This window comes from Acomys minous (genome assembly GCF_964271855.1).
Source record: "Acomys minous genome assembly, chromosome: 7".
Classification (NCBI taxonomy): Eukaryota; Metazoa; Chordata; class Mammalia; order Rodentia; family Muridae; genus Acomys; species Acomys minous.
Genome location: NC_140488.1, coordinates 120,144,115 through 120,171,816, shown reverse-complemented (window position 1 = coordinate 120,171,816; position 27,702 = coordinate 120,144,115). Strand labels below are relative to the sequence as shown.

The 27,702-nt window shown below is 44.8% G+C and overlaps 1 protein-coding gene across 2 annotated transcripts in view; it reads left to right on the top strand.

The window, feature by feature from the left end:
- Positions 1–11,385: 11,385 nt before the first annotated feature.
- The window catches only part of LOC311601893 (F-box-like/WD repeat-containing protein TBL1X), a 166,828-nt gene continuing 150,511 nt past the window's right edge, over positions 11,386–27,702 (top strand). For both annotated transcript variants that reach the window (XM_084789650.1, XM_084789649.1), the window contains exon 1: positions 11,386–11,805. The gene's annotated coding sequence lies outside the window, so the exon portion shown is untranslated. The remainder of the gene's footprint in view (positions 11,806–27,702) is intronic.

Here is a 27,702-nt window from a genome sequence, read left to right as displayed (position 1 = left end):
CCTGAACAGTTCCAGGTCCATTAGAAAATTATAACTAATATGATTTGAAAAGAACATTGGGTCAGACGTTTCATAAACATCTCAGTTTGCAATGGTTTCAGTTTAAGCAAACTTTGAACAAATGTTTTGCATGCTGAACTCAACTAAAAATGGATCAAGGACGTCAAAATAAAAAGCATATACACTGAATCTGATAGAAAACAAAGTGTGAAATAGCCTTGAATTCATTGGCACAGGATACCATTAGCACAAGAACAGCAATTTGGACCCGATGAAGCCAAGATGCTTCTGCACAGTAAAAGATACCTTCATTTGGACAAAGCTGAAGCCTGTAGAATGTGGAAGGATTTGTAGTAACTACACATTGGATAGATGGCTAATATTCAAAAATGTATAAAGAAAAGAAAAAAACTGAACATCAAGAAAACAGATAGTGCCGGGCTTGGTGGCACGTACCTTTAATGATCGGCTTCCACAATATTCTGGTGCAACAGTGGCACAAACATTATGGGAGTAAACAACCAATATGTGATTTGACTTGCTGCCCATTCCATTAGATAGAATCCAAACTTGAACTTGCTTAGGTAGCTAAGAACATGAGGCTAGATAGCGCAGGGACCTAAGGGAAACCCAAATACTATTGTTCTACTAAAGGAACCTAGCAATAAAATGACTCCTAATGACATTCTGCTAGACTCATAGATCAGTGTCTTGCTCAGCCATCATCAGAGAAGCTTCCTCTTCTCCGACTCACAGCCGGACAGTGTGCAGAGAGTGAGAGACCTTGGAACACTTAAAATCCTAAATAAAATGTCTCATTAAATCCCATCCCTTGGGGCTCAGGGAGATATGTGGAAAAAGAGGTGAAAAAAAATTCTAAGAGTCAGTGGGGGTGGAAGAAACAACAGAATTAATGATTTCCAGAGCCAAGTCTTCCACACATATGAACTCACAGATACTGTAGCAGTATGTATATGTATGGGTCCAAGCTTTATGGGATCCCTGTTCTGAGGGGGCAAGTGGACACAAGCCTCCAATCTCAACCAAGAAGCTATCTACAATTGACAGCTGCTCACAAAGGAAAAATTAGTTTCCTCCAAAGGAGTCTCACTGGGAATACAAACCACTCTTAAGAGCAGGCCTCATGGCCAGAAATAAATGGCCAACACAAAACAAACTCAATGGATTTCTGTCTCATAATGTTTTGTTTGTTTGGGCATTAAAAAACAAAACAAAACAAAAAACCTTGCTGGTCTTTCCATTATGTATTATGGTTTCTGGTTTTGTGTTTTTTATGGGTTTTGTGTGGATGCATGTGTTATGTATTTCTCATGGTTTTTTGTTTTTCCTGTTGTTTGCCTTTCATTTTTTTTAAAAAGAGAGAAAGAAGGCTTGGAATTAGCTGGAGTGAGGAGATGGAGAAGATCTGGGAGATAAGGGAGGAGAAACCATGATGAGGAATTGTCATCCTTCCACGGTTGTTCTTTTTGCTCAGGATTGTTTTGACTAGCCTGAGTATTTCTGTGGTTCCATATGAATGTCTGTATAGGTTTTTCTACGCCTGTGATGAATGAGATGGGGATTTTGGTTGGGATTGCACTGAATTTATAAATAGCTTTTAGGCCAGGTGGTGGTAGCACACACCTTTAATCCCAGCATTCGGGAGGCAGAGGCAGATGGATTGCTGTGAGTTCGAGGCCAGCCTGGTCTACAAAGCGAGTCCAGGACAGCCAAGGCTACACAGAGAAACCCTGTCTCAAAAAACCACAAAAAAAAAGCTTTTAGTAAAATGGTTATTTTCAAAATGTTAATTCTATCAATCCTGTGACCATGACATATCTTTCAATTTTCTAGTGTCTTTCTCTCTTTCCTCAAAGATTTAAGGATTTCATTGCAGAGGTCCTTCACTTCCTTGGTTAGGTTTATCCCAGTTATTTTTTAGTGTCTTTGAGGCTATTGTGAATGGGAGTGTATCCATGATCTCCTTTATATGCTTGTTGTTGATATAGAAAAGCTATTGATTTGTGCACGGTGATTCTGTATCCTGCCACATTGCTGACTTTGTTTATTGTTTCTAGATGTTTTCTGATAGAATTTTTGGGACCTCTAATGAATAATATCATGTCATTTCAAATGAAGATAGTTTGACTTATTTTTCTACTGCAGCTTTCAACACACATTATTGGTTACTTAGTGTTTTTTCATTGTATGCTGTAAGGATGCTCTTTTCTGGTCTTGTATATTTGCTGTTTTGTGTGCTTCTTGTATGTGTGTGTCTCTTTCCTTAGGTTAGGGAAGTTTTTCTTCTGTGATCCTATTGAAGATCTCATTCTTACTCATCTCTACCTATAATTTGTAGGTTTGGTCTTTTCATGGTGTCTCACATTTCCTGTATATTTATTTCCTGCATTTTAAAGTTGTTTGTGAAGACTTGTTTATATTCCTTGCTTATTTAGTCTAGAGACACAATCATTTTCTTCATTCCATTTGTGAGGCTCTACTTTGAGTTTTCTAGTAGAGATGTTGGTTTGTTTGTTTTTATTTTTTTGAGACCAGGTTTCTCTGTGTGGCCTCACCTGTCCTGGATTTTGTAGACCAGGCTGGCCTCGAGGCCAATTGCCTCTGCATCCCTGAGTGCTGGGCTTACAGGTGTACACTGTTGCACCTGGCTTAGAAATATTGGATTTTTTTCAATTCCATCTTCATTTCATCTTGAGTCTTCTTCAATGTGTTTGACTCTTTATTGAACTTTGTTCTCAGTCGTGGATTTTTATTGTCCATCAGCCTTATGTTTGTGTTCTCTTGGGCATCACTCAGGAGTTTATTCTCCATAAGCTCTTTCTCCTTGATTTAATTAAGTTGCTTCTTTGTGTCCTCTTTTAACGCCTTGAATTCTCTGATGAAGATTATGTTTGCTGCTTTAAATTCTATATCCTGGGGCTCATCTAGGTAATTGTCATTGGCAAGTATTTCTATAGAAGTGGTAGATTTGGAGAGAAGATACTGGCTTTATTGTTCATATTGTTGGTATTTTTGTGATGGGGTCTAGGTGTGTGGACTTTTTGTTAATTCTGAGTTTGTTATGGATAGAGGAGGTAGTGACAGAAGAAAGGATGAATGAGTGGGTTGGGTCTAGAGGTTGGAAATGGCTTGAGTGGAATAAAGTCAAGTGGACAGAGGAGACTGGGTTGGTATACAGGATGTGCTTCCGGGTCTAAGTCTGGAGTATGGGGGTATATATGGCTGGGTTTGGGGGATAGATAGGAAGTGTATTGGCCTAAGTCTAGATTGGTGGCTGTGCATGCAGGAGAATGCCCAGACTAAGCAGAGACACTAGACATGAGCTCCAGGCTAGGTCTTGAAGGTTGGGGAGAAAGTACGAATAGGGAAGTCATAGAGAGTCTCCTGGCTAGACCCTGGAGGAGGATGTGCAAGGTCTGGCTGTGTTGGGTGGTCAGATGCAGTGAGGAATGGACCTGTCCTGATTTGGCTTTTTAAAGGAACAAGATATTAATCATTAGAGCCTCATGATTCAGAAGCACAAGAACTGACATTTTAAATGAGTTTGTGATTTTTAGGCCTTGAAGATGATTTATTTCTGATTACTGTTTATACACAAATTGGTATTTCCGTCCACATTTATTTAGATTGTGTTTGGTGGGCTGGAGAGATGGCTTGGCCATTAAAGGCTAGGCTTACAATCAAAATAGATTATGCCTGGGGTACATTACTTTTTTATTTTTTTATTTTTTTGGTTTTTCTAGACATGGTCTCACTGTATTAGCCTTGGCTGTCCTGGACTTGCTTTGTAGACCAGGCTGGCTAGAACTCACAGCGATCCACCTGCCTCTACCTCTCGAGTGCTGGGATTAAAGGCATGTGCTACCATGCCCAGCCTGGGGTACATTACTATTACAACTTTATACCTCTGTGTGTAGTGTTTGCATGTGTACATATTTATGTGTTAACACATGCACATATATGGGCATGTGGAGGCCAGTTGTTGACTTCAGGTATCATCCTCAAACATTTTTCTCCTTATTTTTATTTTTTTAATATTTTTTAAAATTTTAACTTATGTGCATTGGTGTGAGGGTGTCAGATCTCGGCGTTACAGACAGTTGTGAGCTGCCATGTGGGTGCTGGGAATTGAACTCGGGTCCTTTGGAAGAGCAGGCAATGCTCTTAACCACTGAGTCATCTCTCCAGCCCCCTTCCTCCTTATTTTTAAAAACAGAGTCTATTGTGGAACTTGAAGCTCACCCACTTGGCAAGCCTGGCTGTATAATGAAGTCAAAGGCTCCTCCTGTCTAAATCCCATTGCTTAGATAACAGACACAGATGCACCTGACCATACCCAGCTTCTTTACGTAGGTGGCGAGGATCTGAATTTAGGTCCTCTTGCTTAATCAGCAATCTCCTTTACCCAGTGAGCCAGATCCTCAACTTGGCAAATGTGATCAAGTTAAGATGAGATTATGTGGGGGTAAGTGTGGGCCCTAAATCAAGCAATTACTGTCTTTGCAGGAGAAAATAGAAAGGAGATGAAGATTTGGATGGATGGATGCATGCATGCATGCCAAATAGATATATAGATCTGTATATATGAAGACAGCTGAATGATGTAGCTATAAACTAGGGAATACCAAGGATTTGGTGGCTACCACTGGAGCCTGGAAGAGGTATAAAAACCCATGCGTTTCCTGCTAATTGGGGCAAGTATTTTTAGGAGTAAAGTCCTATGTTAACACACTTTCAAAGTATCCTACCCCCTTTCAGCTAAAATTATCTGGAGAGAGCTGAGCATTCCAGAGGCATCCTGTCAGCCATCTTTATGAAGGAAACTGGATATGCCCAGATGTAGTACTGCCAGCCATCTTGGTGAGGATGCAAAGCATGACCAAAAGTATTTTTGCCTAATATTTGATTCTTTAGGACACTGTGCTCTGTGAATTTGAGCTAAGTATTGGCTAAATATATGCCTGCCATCTTTTTTTTTCTCTCATGAACCATGTTAGAAATAAGTTCAGGGCTGCAAATAAAGAGACCGTTATGCTAACTAAAGTGTCTGGACTGGGCAAATTCCTTCTCTCTCTCTCTCTCTCTCTCTCTCTCTCTCTCTCTCTCTCTCTGCATTTTTTTTCTCTTGATCAAGAGGCTATGTGTGCTCAGGGAGGCTGGAGAGATGGCTCAGCAGTTAAGAGCATTGGCTGTTCTTCCAAAGGTCTTGAGTTCAGTTCCCAGCAACCACATGGTGGCTCACAGCCATCTATAATGTGATCTAATGCCCTATTCTGTCATGAAAGAAGAGTACTGTATACATAATAAATAAATCTTTAAGAAAAAAAAAAGAGACTGTGCTCTGAAGAGCAAATACACAGTGACAGAAAATGCAGTTAGCTTTCATTCTAAATCAGGAGGGGGCTATCCTTTCCCCATTGGCTGGGGGCTGGCCTTACAGTTTTTTTTTTAAGATTTATTTATTTATTAAGTATACAGTTTTTGGCCTCACAGTCTTAATTGGCTTCTGAAAAGAATTGGTGCACAGAAAGTGAAGGAGGAAGGAGAAATGGATCATACTGCTCTAGGCCTTCAAATTCCTGGAATACAGCAAGGGGCCTTTGTGTAAACAAAGGTTTTATTGGGTGGTAGTGGGTAATTAAAATATTTGTGCAAAAGTCTTACAAGGTGGGAGAGATAAAAATATTTGAATTCCCTGTCCTAAATGCAAGGTTTATACTATTTGATAGAGAAGAGGCATATTTTAGATTTCTTGCAACTATAACCTTAAAAACTGAGCATTCTCAGGGATTTGTCCCTTTCTACAATGCATTCCTCTAAGAACCTCAGTATGATAAGAACACAGGTGTATTTCCTGAATAATGCTCCGACTCTTGCTTTGAGTAAGTACATTGCTTTGGAAATAACTCCGGGGACTTCTTACTTGTTGCTGGTAATGCAGCTTCTTTTTGTGTGCCTTGGCTGTGCTTGTGTTGAGTTTCCACTCAGCAAAACGCAACTCCATTATGTTTGTTTACGGATCCACACAGAGAGCCTTCAGATGGAAGATGACCCTATCGACATCTCCAGTTTAAACTCTGAGGTCAAAGAACCTTGAGAGAATATACGAAAGGTGTCTTAAGCCACCTTATTTGTGGTACTTTGTTAGGGTAGCCCTAGAAAATGCCCAACAGGGTACTCAATCTAATAACATGGAGACTGTTGGCCAGGTGCACAGACCATCACACTGCTCTATCTTCTTTCCCTTCCCTCCTATCTGCCTCCCAGGTGTCTGGATTACAGGTTTGAAACTGTAAGTCCAGCTTTTCTATGTTTTTGAGACAGAGTCTCATGTTGCCCAGGCTGGTCTTGTTGCCAAGGCTAGCCCTAAACTTCTCATCCTCCTGCCTCTACCTCCCAAGTGCTAGAACTAAAGGAGTGTAACAAGGTGGGTCTCAAATATAACTTCTTTCAGTATCATTTACACGTGAGATTCCTCGTACTGTCACACAGGTCAGGACATTGTTTATTGGTGCCCCTGCTTTGTTTGTTTGTTTGGTTGGTTGGTTTTTTTGGAGACAGGGTTTCTGTGTAGCCTTGGCTGTCTTGGATTCGCTTTGTAGACCAGGCTGGCCTTGAACTCACAGAGATCCATCTATCTCTGCCTCCTGAGTGCTAGTATTAAAGGTGTGCGCCGCAATGTCCTGTTTGGTGCCCTGGCTTTATGAATGGACTACACCCTGTGGAAAGGTGTCTGGTTTGTTTGTAGGTTTTGACAGCTGTGGAAGAAAACTTCTCTGCAAACAGGTCCTAAACTTTCATTCTCATGGGTGTTTAGTAGAAGTTGGATACAGTGGTGCACATGCCCATGTCTTACTTCGGGTGTCTATTGCTGCAATGAAACACCATGAACAAAACAAGTTGGGAAGGAAAGGGTTTATTTGGCTTATATTCTACAGCACTGTTCATCACTGAACGAAGTCAGGACAGGAACTCAAACAGGCTTGGAATCTGGAGTCAGGAGCTGATGCAGATGCCATAGAGGGATGCTGCTTATTGGCTTGTTCCCCATGGCTTGCTCAGCCTGCTTTCATATAACACCCAGGACTCCCAGCTCAGGGATGGCACCATCCACCATGGGTTGGGCCTTTCTCAACAATCACTAAAGAAAAAATATCCTACATCCCTAGCTCAAGCTTTCCTGGAACTCTTGATCACCCTGCCTCCATGTCCTATTCGCTGAGGTTGCAGGCGTGCATTACCACATACCCAGTGCCTCAGTTATTTCTTTGTTCAGCAGTTTGTACTAAGACCCTGACTTTCTTTGATGGCATGGCTGTCCCCCAGGCACTGGCTCTTTCTGTTCTCCCAGAATTCAGTGCCATCACCAAATAGAGGGAGCTTGGTTTCCAAGGACATCTGCTACTCCCTTTCTGCTGTGATTTCCTTCCTTTGTTTTACTTAAAAATAATACTGACTGACACGCACGCATGCACGCACGCACTCATACACAAATATAGCAAATATTTGGGGCTGGAGTCTATGGCTCAATGGATGTGGCTTGTGGGTGCTAAGAAATGAACCCGAGTCCTCTGTAAGAGCAGTGAGTGCTCTATTCTTTTTGCATGAGCCCAGCAAAGTGGGAGAAGGGCATTATAGTGTTTATCTTGACAGTTGGTCTTTTTGGTACCTCTTTCCGTTTCTTTTCAGTTATGTCACAAGATATATGATAAAGAGCAACTTTTATTTATCTATTTACTTCTTTTTTTAGATAGGGTCTCATCATGTATCTGTGGCTGGCTTGGAACTCATTATGTAGACAAAGTTAGTCTCAAACAGTCATCTGGCTGCCTCTGCCTCTGAAGGGCTGCAATCAAAGGTGTGTACCACCACACTAATAAGCCAAAGAGCTACATTTTAAAAATTACATTTATTGCTGGGTGCGGTGGCACACACTTGTAATCCCAGCACTCAGGGAGGCAGAGGCTGGCAGATTTCTATGAGTTTGAAGCCAGGCTAGTCTATACAGCAAATCTTGGGCAGCCAAGGCCACAGAAAGAAACTCTGTCTCGAACAAACAAACAAACAAACAAACAAAAATGAACACAAAACAAACAAACAAACAAGCTGCAAAAATTGCATTTATTTATTTATTTGTGTATATTTGTGTGTGCATGTGTGCGGACACCAGATGAGAGCATTCAGGAGTCAGTTCTCTTCTGTTCAAGCTTTTACTGGATGAGTCATCTCCCCAGCTTTATTTTTCTTTCCTATCTATTGCTAATGTGGTTATTTTACCACATGAAGTTTAAGACTTCCTTTGGGGCTGAAAAGATGGCTCAGCTGTTAAGATCAAATACTGTTCTTGCAGAGCTTTTGTTTTAGCACCCACACGGACAGCTCACAACTGGCCTTCACTCCAGCTCCAGGGGATCCAACACCCCTCTTCTGGCTTCCATCAGCACCCACATTCATGTGCAGAGACACATGGACACATAATTTAAAAAGTAAACAGACCTTTAAAAAAAAGATACCTTTATAATGTTTAATACCAATCCATTATTAGTCAAGGGTTTTACATTTTTTTTCTGTTTCTGACTCATTTTCCATTCTCAAGAGTACATTTTACAGACGTCCGTAATTTTAATGAAATCCGACCTCTTTTACTTTCATGCTTTAGATATTATATCTTAAGCCACCACTGTTGAGACAAGAATAATCTTGCTGGCGTACAAAGAACAACACGAACAAAGCGAAAGCAACTCAGCAAGTCGAATTCGTTTTGCAAAAAGTATTCACCAAGACTGAAACACACACACACACACACACACACACACACACACACACACACACACACACACAGACACAACCTTATTCCTTTTCCTCTTCAGAGGGCACTAGTTGCTTCAACTCCTTTCTTTCTTCTACATCAGCCAGAGCAGAGGACTAGAACAGTCCAATTTTTCGTTCATGTAGTAGCTTTTCGGCAAGAATTCTGTAGAAGTCTTATAATTTAAAAGGGGAGCGCCTGGTTTTCTGTCTTTAGGTTCTTACGTGGTGATTCCTATGAGTCTTGATTACAGAACCTTGATTTAATGTTTTGGCTAGGCTCTTGCAACAGGATTAGCCCAGTTTAATCTTGCTTCGGCTTTCCAGGTTTTGAGACCTTACCCACAGCCCTCGACCAACTTTCTTTCTTCCAAAACAAAGCAAAACAAGGGTTACTTTATTATTCTTAGGAGTGTGTGCACCTTGGAGAATTCTGTGACTCACATGTACGAAGGAGCCCGAGGAGATTAGAACACAGTAGCTCCTAGAACCAGAGTTACATGTTGAGGGGATCTGGCTTGCGGGTAGTAGGAACTGAACTTCAGTCTTCTGTAAGAGCGGTAAAGGCTCCTAATCGCTGAACTATCTCTCTAAATCCTTAGTCCTTGACTGTCCCATAGCAAGAATTGGGATGGTTGCGATGTTATATCATCCTGGCAAGGTAGACTCTAAACTCCCACTTTATTAGTCAGAGGAAGCCTGTAATAAATCCTGGTCACTCTGCTCCCTGATTGGAAAATGAGACTTTTTTTCTACAACTTTTCCATACTTTAAAAATGATCACGACTTGCCAAGTAATAGAAACGTTCAGGAAAGCTTTTTAATCAACTTCAGTTTGGAATTTCCAAGCCTTAATTTGGACAAACCAAGCTGGGCAAACAAGGTGGGTACGGTTTGCTGCGCAGCTACTCGAGGGTCTGCGGTAGTCAAGAGAGCTGGCGACCCGGTAAAGCCTGAAGCTGTAATGATGTCAACTTGTTATTTACTTTCCAAATCTGAATGACTGAGCAAGGCGAAAGGAGAATCAATCAACCACAATGTGACCCTACAGGCGGAAAAAACGCAACGCTACCACCAGCATGCAGTGGGGGAAGGGAAGCACGTGTAAACTGGGCCAGGGTTGCATCATGAGCGGGCTCGGGTTTTCGATTGCACCCTTCATAATACCTCAGCATCAGTCTGCACAAGCTCAGGAGCTCGGGAGCTACTAAGGGCAGGCTCAAGGGAGCCCCACCAAATCCTTTGGGGTGGGGGTGGGGGCTTGAATGGCAGCTGTTAGCTAATAAGCCAGTGTTCTGCTGATTCACAATTATGGAGACTGTGTAAGTGTGTATTTTTTTTTTACTGATGCGCTCTAATAACGGTGTACCAACAGTCGTTTGACATCTTTGACGTTTCGTAGCAATATTTTGCAAGGTAATTTCGAGGTCCGCCTTTTGATGGAGAACCGGCCCCTTAAAAACTCGCCCCGCGTTCTCCCCCTTCCCCCAACTACCAGAGCAACAAATGCCTAGTGTTCAAGGAAGGAGCAAGTGAGGTTAGAGTTTAAATTGCTGAGTGTTACTGGGCTCTTAGCACCAAGCTCATTAGACGCCTAAGGGAGGGGCAAATTGATTTTAAAAATACTCAACAAGGCAGACACCAAAGGTGCTGAGGAGGAGGGCCGGATATTTATTTAATTGAATTAAAGCCGGGAGTTGGGGGAAAATCGTCACCAACGTGGAAGGGAGGAAGAAGCGCCAGGGCTGGGCCTTCCCAGCCATGGCAACAGAAAACACTTTGCCAGCGCCTGCGGTTTCAGGCCTGGGGGTGGAGATTTGCAGATTTGAGGCGCCCCCCCCACCTTAACATACCCCTCCCCAGTTTATTTGTCTTAGAAAGGTACTGAAGCTTCCACCCTATGCATTTCTGACTCTTGGCTGGGAGGTGTTTTGCAAAGGTCATGGCTGCGCCCGACTCCTTATTTTTTTGCGTTGGGCGTAAAGACAACTGGGAGGGGGTGCCTATCGTTAATTTTGAAAGAGATGCGCTAGGAGACGGGTTGCAAGAGAACCTTCTAGGCCAGCTGGGCGGCTTCATCTTTGAGGTGGGGGGGATGGTAACATTTTCAGTGGCTTGGGTTACCATTCCCTCCCCCAACCTGCAGGGTGGCCCTTGTTCCCATACCCCCCCCCCCAAAGCCACCTTGGAGTGCCCGGGTTTGGGATTGGGTATGCTTGTTGGGGCCCTGTTCCCCCTCATTCCTCTTGGAGCCTGTAGAAAAAGAGCTAGGGACCGGGTTGGGGCCCAGAGGGCAACGCGTAGGCTTCCCTCCTCCACCTTGGGCGTGGGGCGGGGTGGAGTGGGGGTTGGGAGGCTTTAGGGTGAAGATCTGTGCAGGGATGTAAGTCTCTCCCTGCCCCCGGGGGGCTGGGTCTGGACTTGGTCGGGGTGAGGGCGGGCCTGGCGTCCTAGCCCTCAGTGGGGGAGGGGCTGCCGCGTGGGGACGCAGGCCCCCCCAAGGAGCTGGGGGAGGGGCCGGCGAGGACGCGGTGGGGGTGGGAGGACTGTAGAGTGCCTCCTCCAGGTGTCTGGGGTGGGCGGTGTGTTGGCGACCCCCTTGGCTCGTCTCCCAGCCTTCGTAAGCGCGCTCGCGTCCGCTCCCAGTGGAGGTCACTGGCCGTGTCGGTCCCTCCCGCCGTCCCGCCCTCTCCCGCCGCCGCCGCTCTCAGCCCAGCCCCCCCCAGTCTCGACGCTCGGGAGCGACAAGCCGCCAGCGCCCCCGCCCCACCGCCGCTGCAGCGCCCTCCGGCCGCCATTCGCCACCGAAACTTTCCAGCACCCGCTCTTCTCCGGGACTCGGTGGCGGGCCGGGGGCGGCGCGCGGCTGCACCGGGGCGCCTGGCCCTCCTCGGCCTCCGCGCGGCCCGGGCTAGGTGACGGTGGACCCGCCAGTACGCAGAGAGCGAGGCCACAAGTTGCACGGCTCGCGGCGAGGTGAGTGCACGCCGGGCAGGGGCGCAAACTTCTCGGGGCCGAGGGGCGCGGCGGTGACCCCCGACCGCGGAGGTTTGGCCCTGAAGCTCCAGAAGGGGCAAGTTCCCGTGCGTTCACCCCCACCTTCGGTCGGGCGCGCTCCCTGCATGCTGAACAATACCTCCGGGGCGGCCGCTCCCCAAAGTGGCCGCGCGCGCGGGGGGCGGGAAAGGCCTGGGTGCGCCTTTGTTTTGGGGAGGGGGAAAGGCAAGTTTAGGGGAGCGCTATCATTCAGTCCCTCCATCTCTTTGTCTGCGACTCCCGAGGGGGCTGGCTGGGCTGACCTGGGTCGCCCTGGGACTTGGGGGCCGCGCGGGATCCCCTGGTGGGGGAGGGGAGCCTCATTCATCCTCGAGGCGCGGGCCGGCGCTCCCGGAACCCGGTGGACGCGCGGCGACGCGCAGGGGAGAGTGGTGGCCGCCGGTGCTCAGTTTCTGAGGCGCAAACTGTCAGGGAAGTCCGGGAGCCCCCTCCCCACACCCACTCTTAGGCCTAGTCTCGTGGACCAGGCCTTGGCCGCGGGGGTGGGGGGGTTGACACCGATGGAGGGCGCCTCTCCCAGCTAGGTGAGGGTGAGGGACCGCCCAGGGCGGCCTGGGGAGGGTGTAAACCTGTTGCTTTGGGGCTGGGGAGGGGTTCTCCAGATCTGCACTCACCCACATCCCCGTCTTAGGAATTTCCCTTACGCAGAAATGGATGCTGGGAGCAGGAGTTTATGTGGGAGGGGTGCGCCTTTGAATATTATCTTTGGGTTTTGAGACAACTTTAGCAGGCTGGAGGCCCGCTGGTGCTGGATGGGGCCTGGGCTTCACGTGCACGACCAGTGCGCAATCAAGATATCCCGGCTTTGAAAAAAATTTTTTTTAAAAATTTTATTTTTCCCCTTTTTGCAGCGTCGGCCCTTCTCTCTGAGCCCTCCGCACTGTAAATTCCGCAGTTAGGGTCAGCGTAATTCTTTCAGATTGAATGTTGTGTAGCAAAACCTACAACAATTCCCCTGCCCCCAACCAAAACCTAAGCTTCTCTGCTAGTGCAAGTGTTTGTTTCTGTTCTCCTTTGGTGTGTGCGCCTTGACCTGACTTGTGTTTTGCTCTGAGCTCGGCCGTCCGTCCCTGGTTTAACTTAAAAGAGGATACAGGACTACAGGAAGGGGGAGTTAGTGCCTTGTCCCCCCCCCCCCAAGCTTTGGGTTAGGGTAGCAAATCGGTTTTGATGGCTCTATGAAATTTACTATTCGTCATTTCTAGAAGACACATAGGAAAAAAAATGAAATAGTGCTGAGTGTAGATGAAGCTTTTATTTTTAAAGGGATTTCGATTTCGTGTCCAAGGGTGCTGTAGATTTTCATGGAACCACCCGTCTGGGTAATTAGTATAACGACGAAAGTTGGAGTTCACTTGATCCACTTAATATTAAGATGGTCCCCTAAAGCTTTTCAAGCCTTTAATCTCTCTCTCTCTGTCTCTTTCTATCTCTCTCTATCTCTCTACCTCTCTAACTCTTCTTTACCTTTCATTATCTCTTTATCTCTTTATCTCTCTCTCTCTTTCTTTCTCTCTCTCTCTCTCTCTCTCTCTCACACACACACACACACACACACACACACACACACACACACACACACGGGACAGGCATGGGTGATTTGGGGTGGAAGGCGCTCATCTACCCCAGGATACCTCCTTACTCAGGTCAGAGAAGTCTCCCTTGGCAGTACAACTAAAAGAAAAAGGAAGGTATTTTACCTCTTTTTGTGGTATTGGACGAGTCATCATTTAAAAATTACCTCGGTTTTGCTGCTAGGTAAATGGTGGGTATTCTGCTAGGCCCAGGGATTCACACCAAGGCAAAGTCTTTGGGGGACCTTGGGGATGGAGGCTGGTTACTGTCCAGTAGGATGGGCTACCAGGATCCTTGTGCTGGCTGACAATTTTTCTTTGCTGCAAGATTGTTGTGGTTTGAATGAGAATGGCCTCCTCCGGAGGCTCATGTATTTCAGTGCTTTGTCCTCAGTTGGTAGAGATGCTTTTGGGAAGGGTTAAAGGAAGCCTTGTGAAGGTATGTGTTGCACTGGTGTTGCCTTTGAGGTTTCAAAGGCCCGGCCTTCCCAGTTAGCCTGTGCTTGTGGGTCAGATGGAAGCTCTCAGCTACTGCTCCAGTGCCATGCCTGCCGGCTGCCATGTTCAGTGTCATGATGGATGGTCATGGACTCTTAACTCTCTGAAAGTAGAAGTCCCAATCAACTCTTCCTTCTCTACGGTGCCGTGGTCATGGTGTCTCTTCAAAGCAATAGAAAAGGAACCAAGACAATTGGATCAGTCTCCAGAGAATTATAAACAGATCTTCAGGTTTTATGTATTAATGTCTACATCTTACGTTTGTGTGCTTTAGTAGACAAGTGTAGGGATACCAGTAGTGCAGTATAGGACTGTGGAGTTATAAACTATGTTAAGCCTAATTTTTAAAAATTTTCTCATATGTATGTAGATGGGTTTGTGCACTTGTGTTCTGGTTGTATGTGTGTATACACAAAGAGGTCAGAGGTTGGTATGGGTTGTCTTCCTTGGTAGCTGTCCACCTTATTTTTTTCAGACAGGGTTTTTTTTTCCCCTCAACAGAACCTGAAGCGCACTAATTTAGCTAGACTAGCTGACGAGCAAACCCCAAGGATCCTCCTCAATGTTGGAATTGTAGACACAGGCTGCAGCTCCCACAGTTTTTACATCGGTTCCCAGGGATTAAACTCAGGCCCTCGCTGTGCCAACTGAGCCACCTCCTTGGGCACCACTTTTACATATCAGAGAGTCTACGTTTTTATCTTTCTGGTCCCATGGTGACTCTACCTTGCTAGCTAGGTTCTCGAGAGGGTGATTAGAGCACCTGAGCATTCCAAGTAATGATTGGGGAGAAGAGTATTATGCTTCATCCCCTTACTGTGCATTGTCAAAGAGCTACCTAGTCCACCAGTTGCTGGACCATGAAATCCTATATTTTTGGGGGGCATCTTATTACACATATACAAAAATCAAAAGGAAGTGCTAGGAATGTAGTTCTGTTGCTAGGGTGCTTGTCTACAGAAGGGCCCTGTGTTCAATCCCCAGCTATGGATGGCATCTCAGCATTGGGAAGGTTAGTAGCAGGCACCACTTGTTTGCAGAGAGCTTGTCTTAGTTAGCATGAATGAGGCCTTGGGTTTAATTCCAATTACTTCTAGAAACAAACAAACCATCCCCCTCAAAAAAGAAACCGCCCTGTACATTTTGTTAATAAAGAAATTGACTTTGCAAATTCATGTTGTTACCAGAATGTCCTGCAATGAAGATTTTAATTTTTTTTTTCCCGAGACTGGGTCTCTTTGTGTAGCCCTGGCTATCCTGGACTCGCTTTGTAGACCAGGCTGGCCTTGAACTCACAGAGATTCCCTGCCTCTCAGAGTGCCGAGATTAAAGGCATACACCACCATGCCTGACTAAGATTTTAATTTTTTGAAATTTTATTTGTTTGTGCATGTGCGTGCATACAGAAGTCAGGACAATGTGTAGGCGTCAGCTGTCTCTTCCCATTATGTGGGTATTGGTTGTCACACTTGGCACCAAGCCTCTTACTGGATCAACCAAGTTACCCACCCTGTGAGGAGGTCTTTATCAGCCTTTCTGGATTACAGTCACCTTTTCCATTTTCCTGCCAAGGAAACTGACTCTTAACAGAGGGCAAGTAATGTACTCATACATAGGGTAGTGACGGGCATGTTAAACTTGGTCTTCCTCTACATTCTTGTCTAGCTAGTGTGGATTTTCCTACTTAAGACAAGAGATCAATAAATTCCATTCCCCTTTCTTGCCCCTCAGGTCTCCGTTAAATGTTGATAGGGATCTGTCAATCAGTATTAGTTGTTCCTTTCTCATTGTCTTGGAAGGCAGACCATGGCACAGGGATTGTTTTCTTTTATAGCTTTGCCACTGAGCCACCCGTGTGTGTGTGTGTGTGTGTGTGTGTGTGTGTGTGTGTGTGTGTCTCCCCTCAGACTTGAGTTAGCTGAAAAGAGTTCTGGTCTGTCGGAGTCCATTTTATGAATTCAGCAGCACAGGAGATTCAACCAACGACGTGTCTTACTAGAGAGAGTTAAATGTGCAAAGGTTCGGTTGCCCAGGGCTGTTCTGGTACTTAGTGACGTTTTCAAAAACAAAGCAGGAATTTGAATGTCGTTTTTTTTGTAGGAAGGATTTTGAAATAATTCACTGGCAGGCTTATTTTAATGTGTGTGTGTGTGTATTCATATTCATGTGTGTACTGTTCATGTCATTTGGACAACCCCTGATGCCATTCCTCAGGTGTTGCCCATCACGATTTCAATATTTTTTGTGTGTGCAGATGTGTGAGCCTGAGGAGGCCAGAGGTTGACACTCAACGTCATTTTATATTTCAAACAGGGATTCCTATTGAACCTGGAGCTCACCACTTTGTACACACTGGCGTCAGTATATAGCGCCTGAGCAGTGAGTGCCAGGGCTCTTCCTTGTGTCTAATTCACAGCTCTAGGATTGTGGGTGTATACCACTATACCTACATTTTTACATGGGTGCTGAGGATGGGTCCTCACTTACGCTTGTGCAGTTAGCAGTCTACCCACTGAGCCATCTTCCTAGCCTACCCTGCTCCGGGTTTGTTTGTTTGTTTGTTTTTTAAAGACAGAGTCTCACTATGTAATTCTGATGGGCCTGAGACTTCTTTTGTCGATCAGGCTGTCCTTGAACTCAAGAGAGCTGCAGCTTCTGCCTCCCAAGTGCTGGGATTAAAGTCAAGATACGTGCCATCATATCTGGCCCCATCCTTGTGTTTTGAAACAAGGCCTTTCATTGGCCAGTCCGGTAGCCTGGTGTTCACCTCTGCACAGCATTTTTTTTTTAATTTAACCCTGAGACAGGGTTTCTCTGTGTGGCCCTGGCTGTCCTGGAACTTGCTCTGTAGACCAGACTGGCCTCGAAGAACTCTGGCATCCCGCCTGCCTCTGCCTCCCAGAGGGCTAGGATTAAAGGTGTGCGACACCACCACCTGGCCAATTGCATGGCTTTTTATGTGGGCTTTGGGGATTAAACTACCACTCCAGTCCCCACATTTTTGTGTATTTATGTGTGATACTGACTTGAATATAGCGTGTTGTCACACATATGACATGTAAGTAAAGTATTCGCTGTGGGACTATACCCCCAAACTCCATTTTTAATTTATTCTGAGACAACACCCTCCCCAGGTTGCTGAAGCTAGCTTTGAGTGAGTGAATTTTCTGAGTAGCTGGGATGGTAGGCCTGTGTCACCACACCTGGTCTGTGTCTGCACTCTCTTGTAAACTCTAGGTACCTTGGGTTCCTTCCATCCCTTTCCTGTTAAATATTGAGTTTTAATTCAGGAGATGGAAATGAAAAGGCCCATAGAGGAAGTGCTTCCATAGGGTGCTGGTCACAGCACTCAGTTCCTTTAAAACATTGAAAACATAGCTGTTAGTGTTTCCTGAACATTGGCCCTTGGCTCAAGGTATTTTTATTAGTCATTTGGTATATTATTATTCTCTGCATGTGTTAGAAATGTCCTTTGTAAGAGAGGACAAGGGAGGGGAGAAACCCAACTTGTGTTTACTGGCGACATTGTTTTGCATCTGTCCTCATGTCCTATTTTTACCTTTTGATTTTAATTGTGCTATTGTTTGGATTCATTCATTCACTCTCTCCACCCCCCTTTTTCTCCCTCCCCTCCCTTTTTCTGTTCTTTGAGCCAGGATCTTACTACATAGTCCTTGCCTGGTTCTGTAGACCAGGCGTGCCTGTTTTGTCTCTCAAATGCTAGGATGACAAGTTCCATGCTTGGCTTAATTAAATTAAATATTTTTGTGTGGTGTGTGCATGTGTTCATGTGTGTGCATTTAGGTGTGTAGATGTGTGCGTGCGTGCGTGTGCGTGCGTGCGTGTGCGTGCGCACGCGAGCGCACATGGATGCCAGAGGTTGATGACAGGTGTCTTCCTCAATCACACTCCCTCCTACCATTTTTTTGGAGACGGAAACTCTGCATTGCTGGAATTCCAGATACACACTAGTGCTCTGGGCTGTTTCCTGTTGGTGCTGAGGTTCCTGGCAGGTCTCCGTGCTTGTATGGCAAGAACTTTACTGACCACACCATAGTCCCATTCTCTAATTGTTTTATTTTGAGACAGGGTTTTTTGTTTTTTTTTTACAGTGTAGCTCAGGCAGGCTTTGAACTTGATGGCCTCCTACTTCATTATCTCCCCAGAGCCCCACCTACTGGTTCAGCAGCCTCCTGCCAGGAGGGAGTTCCTCCATGGTTGGTGTTTTTGTTTTCATCTTTCCTTTTTTTTTTTTTTTTTTTTTTGAGATAGAGTCTCCGTATATAGACTAGGCTGGCCTGGAACTAACAAGAGATCTATCTGCCTCTGCGTCATGAGGGCTAGTGTTCATTCTATTTTCCCCCTGAAGACTGAGAGCTCCTTTGCTGACTCGGCCCCTTGTTGGCCTTTATAACATGGACTTCTTTTTGTACCTTCCTACCCCCCATCTTTTTGGTTTTTTTTGTTTTTGTTTTTTGTTTTTTGTTTTGTCCTGCGAGTTAATGTTTCTTCTCATCAGGCTTGTGAGGCTCATGTGAGCCACAGAAAAAGATGGAAAGGAAGGAAGGGTGACGGAGGGCGAGACTTGAGGGGAAAATCTTGCCTCCAGTCTCTGCCTCCAAAGGCCAGTTCCTTCCTTCACACTAAAAATAGTCATGGAAAAAGAAAAAAAAAGTTTATCTTTCGAACATTAAGAAAGGATAAATGTTTACAAAATGATTTTAATCTTGCTTCCTCATTGGAGGTGGTTTTTAAACGTATTTAGTAGTGAAAGATTAACAATTTATTGAATGTAGTGTACCTGTGACTTTTTTAAAGGGGGGAAAAAGGGTAAATTCTAGGTGTCAGGAAACCTGAGAGAAATCAAATCTCTCTCACCGGAGAAACTATGCTGACCTGTGCAGTGCTGAGGGATCACTGTAGGTCACAGAGGTGGGAAATCTTGATCAGGAAGCTGGGACTCAAGGGGGAGGAACCCCAGGATTTACTTGCGATACCTTTATGTTCACCCGGAAATGAAGACGAGACCTGAACTATGAGTCAAACCCCTCTCAATGGGTTATTTTGAGCTTGACCTCCCTCTGCGGGGGCCTTTTTCACTTACAGAAGAGAGTCGCCTCAGGGCAACCCGAGTATCCTGGTGGAGATAGGCACGGGGCCTATACTTAACACTTGGAAGAGAACTGATTTCAAGGTGCTCTGCAAGATCAGTGTGTGGTGTTAAGCACTGAGCCTATTTTCCAGCCCCGCTTCCAACTCTTGAGTCTCTTCCCTTGGCCTCTGGAGCGCTGGGATTGCGGCTAGTGTTGTACACAGCTGGCACATCAGTGTTATGTTAGGAAATAAAGGAGCATAGCTGCTGACAGGTGCAGTTAGAGCCTCAGATGGTCACAGGAAAAGGGAGGAAAGGAGGGACAGTCCTTGAAGACGGATTGAAATTCAGGCCTGTAGCGTTAGGGGAAGAGGCTGCCCGAGAAACTGCCCCCGGAGCACTCAGCCCCAGGAGTACACAAAACTTCCTCTGTTTCTGTGTTTTTTTTTTTCTCTTCAGTTGTTACAGATCAGTAGATTTGTCTTCAGGTCACCTTATTTGTGGTGTTTATTAGAAAAACTCCCAGATAGCCCTGTCTCATGTGTATGCAGATTCAGGAAGGAACTGGTGGAAACGCTGGCCAGCGTGGAATTTCAGTGTCACACAGGTAGGCCAAGAAAACTGGAAGGGTATAGGCAAGGGAGTGTCTCAAACTCTTTTTGGCTAGTTGTGGACTCTAGGTACTGCTTCTGTTCACATCTGTATAAATGGTGGCATCGTGAAATGAGTCAGAGGTTTGTGGATTGTGTTGGTCAGCCTGTTTTTTTTACACTTGACATAAGCCAGGACCATCTAAGAAGAGAGAGCCTCAACGGAGAAAGTATGTCTGCATCAGATTGACCTGTGGGTAAGTCTGTGGGGCATTTTCTTTATTAATGATTGATGTGGGAGGAGGACCCAGTGCACTGTGGGAGGTGCCACCCTTGGGCAGGTGGTCCAGGATTGTGTAAGAAAACAAGTTGTGCAAGCTATGCGGAGCAAGCCCTCTATCATCTCTGCTTCAGTTCTGCCTTCAGGTTATTAATTATTATTTAAGTTTTTGAGATGATAATATAATTACATTTCTTCCTTGCTTTTTCTTCCTTCAAATCCTCCCATATATACTATCTATAATTCCAGTCCCAAGGGATCTGTCATCCTCTTTTGACCTCTGTGGGCACCAGACACATAGGGTGCACATACATACATACATACATACATACATACATACACACACACACATAGGGTGCACATACATACATACATACATACATACATACATACACACACATAGGGTGCACATACATACATACATTGCGTGCATGCAAAATACTGGTACACATAAAATAGTATAATAGGTAAATCTTTTAAAAAAGAGAGAATTGTAGTCTTTTTGTGCAGAACTGCTGACAGGTACTTAAAGGTGGGGGTTATTAGCCTCAAATACACTGCACTTGAACATGCAAAGCTCTTGAAATCTTCTCCCTTTTTCAATTATGTGAAAATAATCCAGGATAAAATAGAGAACTCATTTTGTGTTTGGTTTCTGAAAAAAAAAAAAAGAAGTAAATGCTGTTTGCTTTGTTTTGTTTTTTTGTATTTTTTTTTTTTTTGGCAGGGAGTTGTTCTTTTTTCCAGGTTGGGTCTTACCATTTGCTATGTAACTGATGCTTGCCTTGAACTTGACCCTCTTGCCTCAGCCTCCCAGGTGCGGGAAGCTTGGTGTGTGCACTGCTATGTCAGGCTTTTTAAAAAGCAAATTCTTACTTGCACTGCTCACGTCCATTTTACTTTGGGCAGTACTTTTGCTTTCCGTGTTCTCATTGGCAGTTCTTGTGTTTTCCAGAAGACTCTTTGTCTTGGAATTTTGTCAGCTTTAGTCTTGTATTGATTGGGTGGTCTTAGTTTTCTGTTGTTATGACAAAACACTGTGCCTATGCCAACCCACAAAAGAAAGCATTTGATTCGGGGGTGGGGTGGGGGGGGCTTAGCAGTTTCAGAGGGTTACCAATAAACCACACCATATTGAGGAAGATGGCAGCAGGCAAGCAGGCATGATGTTGGAGCAGTAGCTGGAAGCTTACGTGTTGAAACAATAACCATGAGGCAGAGCAAGCTAACTGGGAAAGGTGTGGGCTTTTGAAACCTCACAGCCTGACCCAATGACACACCTCCAACAAGACCATACCTCCTAAACCTGCCCAAACAATTCCACCAGCTGAGGGCCAAGTATTCAAATCTGTGAGCCTGTGGGGCCAGTCTCATTCAAACCACCACAGGTGGCATGGCAATTGTGTAGGGTCACTTGAACCTGTGTGTCTAGCAGTGTATGTGTGCACACAGGCATATGAGTTACATGTTTATACATCTGTGTGGAGGCCAGAGGTATCTTCCCCACCTTATATTTTGAGACAGTCTGTGACTAAACCTGGAGCTTGCCCATTTTCTGACTGCTAGTGAGCTTTGGGGATCTGCCTGTTTCCATGTACCCAGCACTGGAATTACAAACTACTACAGCTAGCTTTGATATGGGTTCTTGGGATGGAACTCATATCCCTATAATCTGTGCAATCTGTGCACTACAAACCACACCATCTTCTCAGGCATAGGTATGGACATTTTAATTAGGAAGCCAGACACTAATTTTTTTGGCATAGCCATTTTTTTCCCTTCAGGTTTGTTAAAGTTCAGTATTTTATGTTGACTAAATGCTGGGGTTGGGGTGAATAAAAAGTTATTTCTATCTCAGACTTGGACTGTTGCTTTTCCCAAGATTAAACTAGGCATTGTATAGTTAACGTTAACAGGATAGGATGTGTATTACAGTTAGGAAACACAAACACACACACACACACACACACACACACACACACACACACACACACTCCTTTATAGTGAAAGTCAAGTCAAGTAGAGGTTCTCTCTTTGGCCTAAAACCTTGTCTACAGGCCACTGCCCAACTTCTGAATGAAGTCTTGCCTGGTGCCCAAATAGATCTTGGTTTAATGTTGGAAGCAGGTCAGCGGGATCCTGTGACACCGCTTCAGCTCTGAGGCAGCATCCTCATATCTTTGTTGAGTGACAGCACTTGATATCTGACTCGCCAGCCAGTTGCATGATTGCAAGAGTTCAGAAATCTGGCTCAGAGGATAGCCCTGAATAGGCTCTGTGTTCTGAAACCTCCTGGTTTGTATTTCCTGTGTGCTGAAACAGTATACTCACAGTGTGCAGGTATTTCTCCACTGTTCCTGAGAGGTCGAGGGAACTGGTCAAGGCAAGGGAACCACTGGACCATGAATGCTTTCGAGACCATGAACCTGGAAGAGAGAACACAGACAGACATGCTGGTCTGGTTATACTGTGGAACGACTGTTGACAGAATTCACTCAAGGAATGCAGTTTCTTCTACTTACAAGATGGGGCTATTAAAATGAGCTGTCCCGGTTTTTCCATAGAAATAAAAATAAAATTATTTTCGTTCAAATAATTGTGAGAGCTGGGCGGTGGTGGCGCATGCCTTTAATCCCAGCACTTGGGAGGCAGAGGCAGGTAGATCTCTCTGAATTCGAGGTCAGCCTGGATTACAGAGTTGAGTTCCAGGACAGCCAAGAGCTGTTATACAGAGAAACCCTGTCTCGAAAAAACAAAGAAACAAAATTGTGAGGCTTGATAATTGTAAAGATCTGAAGTTAGCAAGATTATATAGCCCAAGTTAATTACATTAGTGTGTTCAAACCAAATGTAGAGTAAGATTAGCATTTCGGTGTCACCACAGGCCCCTAGCCTTAGCTGCCTTCTCTCTAGTCTCCCTTCTTTCTTTTTCTTTTCCTGTCCTTTCCCCCACCTTCCTTTTCTTCCTCCCTTCGTTCTTCCCTTTTCCTACTGAGTCCAGGGCGTTATGCATGCATGCTAGGCCAACATTATACCACTGACCTATATTACGAATATCACAGTTAGCTGCTTTCTGGATATGTTTTGAACATCCTACACATGTTTTCAGAAAAGTTAGTTGAAACAAGAGACTTTCAATATTTTTCTTTTCCTTCCTCCCTTTCTTTGCCAGTTCTCTAAGTACCAAAGGCATAGGGTAATTTGCCAGATCCTTTTATGGTGCTAAGATGATGGAATTTAGGGCCCTGTGCAAGCTAAGCAAGTGATCTACTACTAAATTATCCCCTCCATTTAAGACACTATAGCAGAAGATAACTCGTGAGTTTGTGTTCCTTCTACCTCCCGAACACTGGGATTATAGGAGTTCACCACCTTGCCAAGCATGGTGCTGGAGAACAAATTTAAGGCTTTGCACATATGAGGCAAGCACTCTTACAACTGAATTATAATAGCCAAGTTACTTCCAGCCCCCCCCCACATTAAAAAAAATAGATTTTTTTTCAGCAGCCAGGCATGGTTGTTGAAAGTCATGTGTATGTCTTTAATTCTAACCCTCGGGAGGCAAAGGTAGGTGGATCTTTGAGTTCTGGACAGCCTGGTCTACAGAGTGAAGTTCTAGGATGGCCAAGGCTACACAGAGAAACCCTGTCTCAAAAAAAAAAAAAAAAAACAGCAAACTTTTTTCCATTTAGATGAGGTCTTACTAAATTACCCAGGGTGGCCTCAAACTTTAAAAAATATTATATTTTTAAAAATTGTGTGCATATAAATGTTTTTCTTACATGTGTCTCTGCCTGAGATTATAGGAGGGCATTTGGATCTCCTGAATTGATGTTACAGAACGTTTTTGCACCACCATGTAGGTACTGGCAACTGAACCCCGGGTGCTCTGGAAGTGCTGAGCCATCTCTCCAGCCCCTGCTTTTGTCTCTTTGAGACAGTCTCATTCTGTAGCCCACTTTGTGTTGGAACTTAGTACAAAGCCCAGTCTAGCCTCCGAACTCGTGGTAGTCCTGCCTCAGTCTCCCAAGTGCTGGGATTACAGGCTCTTGATCCCTTTGCCTCATTGTCCTGAGAATCTGGAATTGGCAGGTGTGTGCCACCGTGCCCTGCTGAATTTGCCACCATGGGGGTTTTACTTTCTTCATGTTCTATGCCTGTCATAGTAAAATGAGCAGCAGGAGGCCATTACCTTAGTCTTGTTTTTCTGTGATGCCTTTGCTTTTTTTTCAGTTCATGGTTTGCTCTCTGATTTCCTGTTCTATTTACTTTTCCATTCAGTATTCTATATTTGGACAACAAATGTATTTCTGTGGGTGGGTTTCTGGCGTCCCAGATGTTCATGGGAGTGGAATTTCCCCAAGCACACCAGGGGGCCTGGGGAGCTGCTAGTGTTTGGCTTTGTCTATCTCCTAGAGTTGAAGTAGATGGGGCCCTGCATGTGGAGTGGGCAGCAGCTCCCTTTGTTTTGCTTCGCTTTGCCCTAAGTGTTTGCTTTAGTTTTGGTTGCTGGAGATATCAGCTTGAGGGATGTTTCCTTTGTCATAGACCTCATTTTCATGTATTTATTTTTCTTTTGCAGCACTGGAGATGGAAGCCAGAGCCTTGTGCATGCTCTCTCCCACTGAGTGATACTCCCCCAGCCCCTCCACCCAACACAATTCTAAAGACTGTCTTTTAATTGAAGTTGCTGTTTGTAACCAGGATTGTTGAGGTTTAAATGACATGTCATAAAAGTTACCATCTGAAATGAGCTATGTTAATCTCACCATTAGAAGGTTGTAGAACATTCTCAGTTTAGTTCATATCCAGTTGTCAGTTGGCTCCCTAACTCAGTCATGGGCAAGCTCTGGATAGGTTTTTGTTTTCTGGAATACTACAGCCCTTTTTAGTGCGACTATGTTGATTAAACTTTTTGAGTTGTAATATTGGACTTAATACTGGTTTACCCTGCCCTACTTACCCAGTGGAGTGATTACTGGGGCCCGGAGGAACAGCTAGTCTAATTGGCATCCTGCCTCAGTTTCCTTTTTTTTGAGGTGGAATATCTGTGTAGTTCAGGCTGGCCTCAAACCTGTAATTTTAATAATGCCTGAGCCTCCACAGTACTGAGATCACAGGCATGGCCTACTGCTCGGCCTGGAGCCCAGGGCTTCATGCATATTAAGTCAGCACTCTATTAACTGAGCTACAGTACTAGCTCTGGGTGTTTGAAAGTCTTGTGTCCCAGGGATCAAGCTCAGGTTTGTCAGGCTTGCTAGCAAGCACCTGGATGGGTAGGGCCCTCTTGGAGTTTGGAAGGAGGGACTTAGGTCCTTCATTCTGATTGTGCTCATAGAGGAAACACAAGCCTTTGTTTCTGACCATCAAACACGTATTATTTTTTATTAAAAAAAAAAAAGGATTTGCAGGACTCAGGACCTCACTTTAGACGGGGAGATGATTTTCTACTCCCTTGGAAGTGTTCATTCATAAATAATGAATAGCCAGTGCAGATAGAGGAACTGGGCATGTGAGGCTTTCCTCTGGGAATTGCTTTTTTTTTTCTTCATTTGTGTGGGTTCTGTTCTGAAAGTACATTGCTGACACTTGTCTTTCTTAAGAACTTGTCTTGCTACCTACAGTTTGTGTGACTTGCAGCCTTCTCCAATTCTGTTTGCTCCTGCCCCAGGACTCTGGCCTGCACAGATCTGTCTGCTCCCTTGCAATTTTTTTTTTTTTTGTGGCTCTTGGCTCTCTGTCAGAGATAGCCCTCCTTTTCTGTTTTTTTTGTTTGTTTTTGTTTTTTTGTTTTTTTGAGACAGAGCCTCTCTGTGTAGCCTTGACTGTCCTGGACTCGCTTTGTAGACCAGGCTGGCCTCGAATTCACAGCAATCTGCCTGCCTCTGCCTCCCGAGTGCTGGGATTAAAGGTGTGCGCCACCACGCCCGGCTTCCTTTTTCTGTATTTTTGATACAGTCTTGCTATGTAGCCTAGGCTGGCCTGGAACTCAATATGTTGTCAGTTTGGCAATGATTCCAGCTCTAAACCCAGTCATTTTTTTTTAAGACAGTAAATACATGAATGCTGCTTTAAAAAGGGCCCAGACTGTGCAAATCTCTTTCTTTGCCACGCTCTAGAATACTTAATCTTCTACAGGGTAGAATAACACTGTAGGTTTTTTTTTTCCTAGTGAGTTCCACATTCCTGTGCAAATATGCAACCTCATGCTTTTAATCTAGATGGAATCATGTTATGCTTATTTAGCTCCACCTACTTTATTTTTGTTTTTATTAGGCAGAATGAAAATAAAATAGGAATGAAATATACATTTAACCAATTTTTGCACATATATATGTACACACACATGAATATCTGTAAAACTTGTGTGACAACCACATGCCAAGTATTTTTTTCTACTCTTCAGTTTCCTGGCACCTTTTGGTAATCTCACTTTTACCTCTGGATTCCAGTTCTGCCCCCAGATAACCATTGATCCTTTCCTCTCCCTATCCCCACCCTAAGTCTTTGTGCCTGCTAGGCAATTCCTCTCCCCCTGAGCTAAAGCTTGGACTCTGAAGTAAATGTGTGGTATAGTAAATGTTGTTGAGTTGGCCCCTGGAGGGTTTATTAGCATAAGAGGGCCAGGCCCCACTCCCAGGACTCTGACTCTGGTAAGGGGGTGTCTGAGCCTGCCTTCCTAACAGCTTCCCGGTGGCAGAAGGGCTCACACACATTTTGAAGGGCTCCTGCCTTCAAGGAAGCTCTTATAAATGACAACAGGGACTCCGTTCTTTCTTCTGATTCTCTTCTCTCCTGGACCATTTGTTGTCTTGTAAGGTTGCTAGTAGCTGGTTGCTGAGTCACTAGGTTCCACATTTTTGAATGTGTGGTTGAATGTGGCTTCTCGGCTTGATTTCTTGGTGATAAGAAAAATGTGTTGGGAATACCCTGGGGTGAATGGGGTAGGATATTAATAGTCTGCAAACCCTAGCCATGATATTCTCCCCTCCCCCCCATCAAATAGCACTTAAAACTTTTATTGGTCCCTGCTAGTAGCTAGTTTGGCCTTTGAATGGAGTTCTGGAACACGTGTGAGCCACCTGCCTATGTGTGTCAGGGTGGTAAGCACACCTGTGCCTAGGACATAAGGGTAAATGAGATGCATCACTTTTTTCTGTCATAGGCAAACCAGTTGCATACTTCATGAACCCTCACCCCTCAAACAGCCAGTCCCAAGTCAGTCAACACACAATTTGAATTCCGTGCTCTGTGACTTGTGAGGAGTGGGACACAGGACCATCTTTGGGCCAGCTAGAGATTATAAAAAGGCATACATCATTAGCCAGTGGATTTGGTAATATTGACTAATTTTATTGGGTGGAAAGTTATGTTTGTGTTTGAGAGAGCAAGTCTGCATGATCACCAATTTCCTGGTTCTTTCTCATTTGTAGGTGGTGCTGGAAATCCAACCAGTGAATGCTAGGTGGATCTCTGCTTCTGAGCCCCAAATCTCAGACCTACATCTTTCCTCTTGCTGCTGAGCAGGGCTCATTCTTAATATAACCAGCTCAGAAAAGGTGCTGTAGGAGTGGGTGCTTATCATTGGGGACGATTTCATGAATAAGCCTGTAATCGGGGCTGGAGAGATGGCTCAGCAGTTAAGGGCACTGACTACTCTTCCAAAGGACCCAGGTTCACATCCCAGCATCCACATGGCAGCTCCCAACTGTCTGTAACTCTAATATCTGATACTCTCACACAGACATCCTTGCAGGCAAAACAACAATGCACATAAAATAC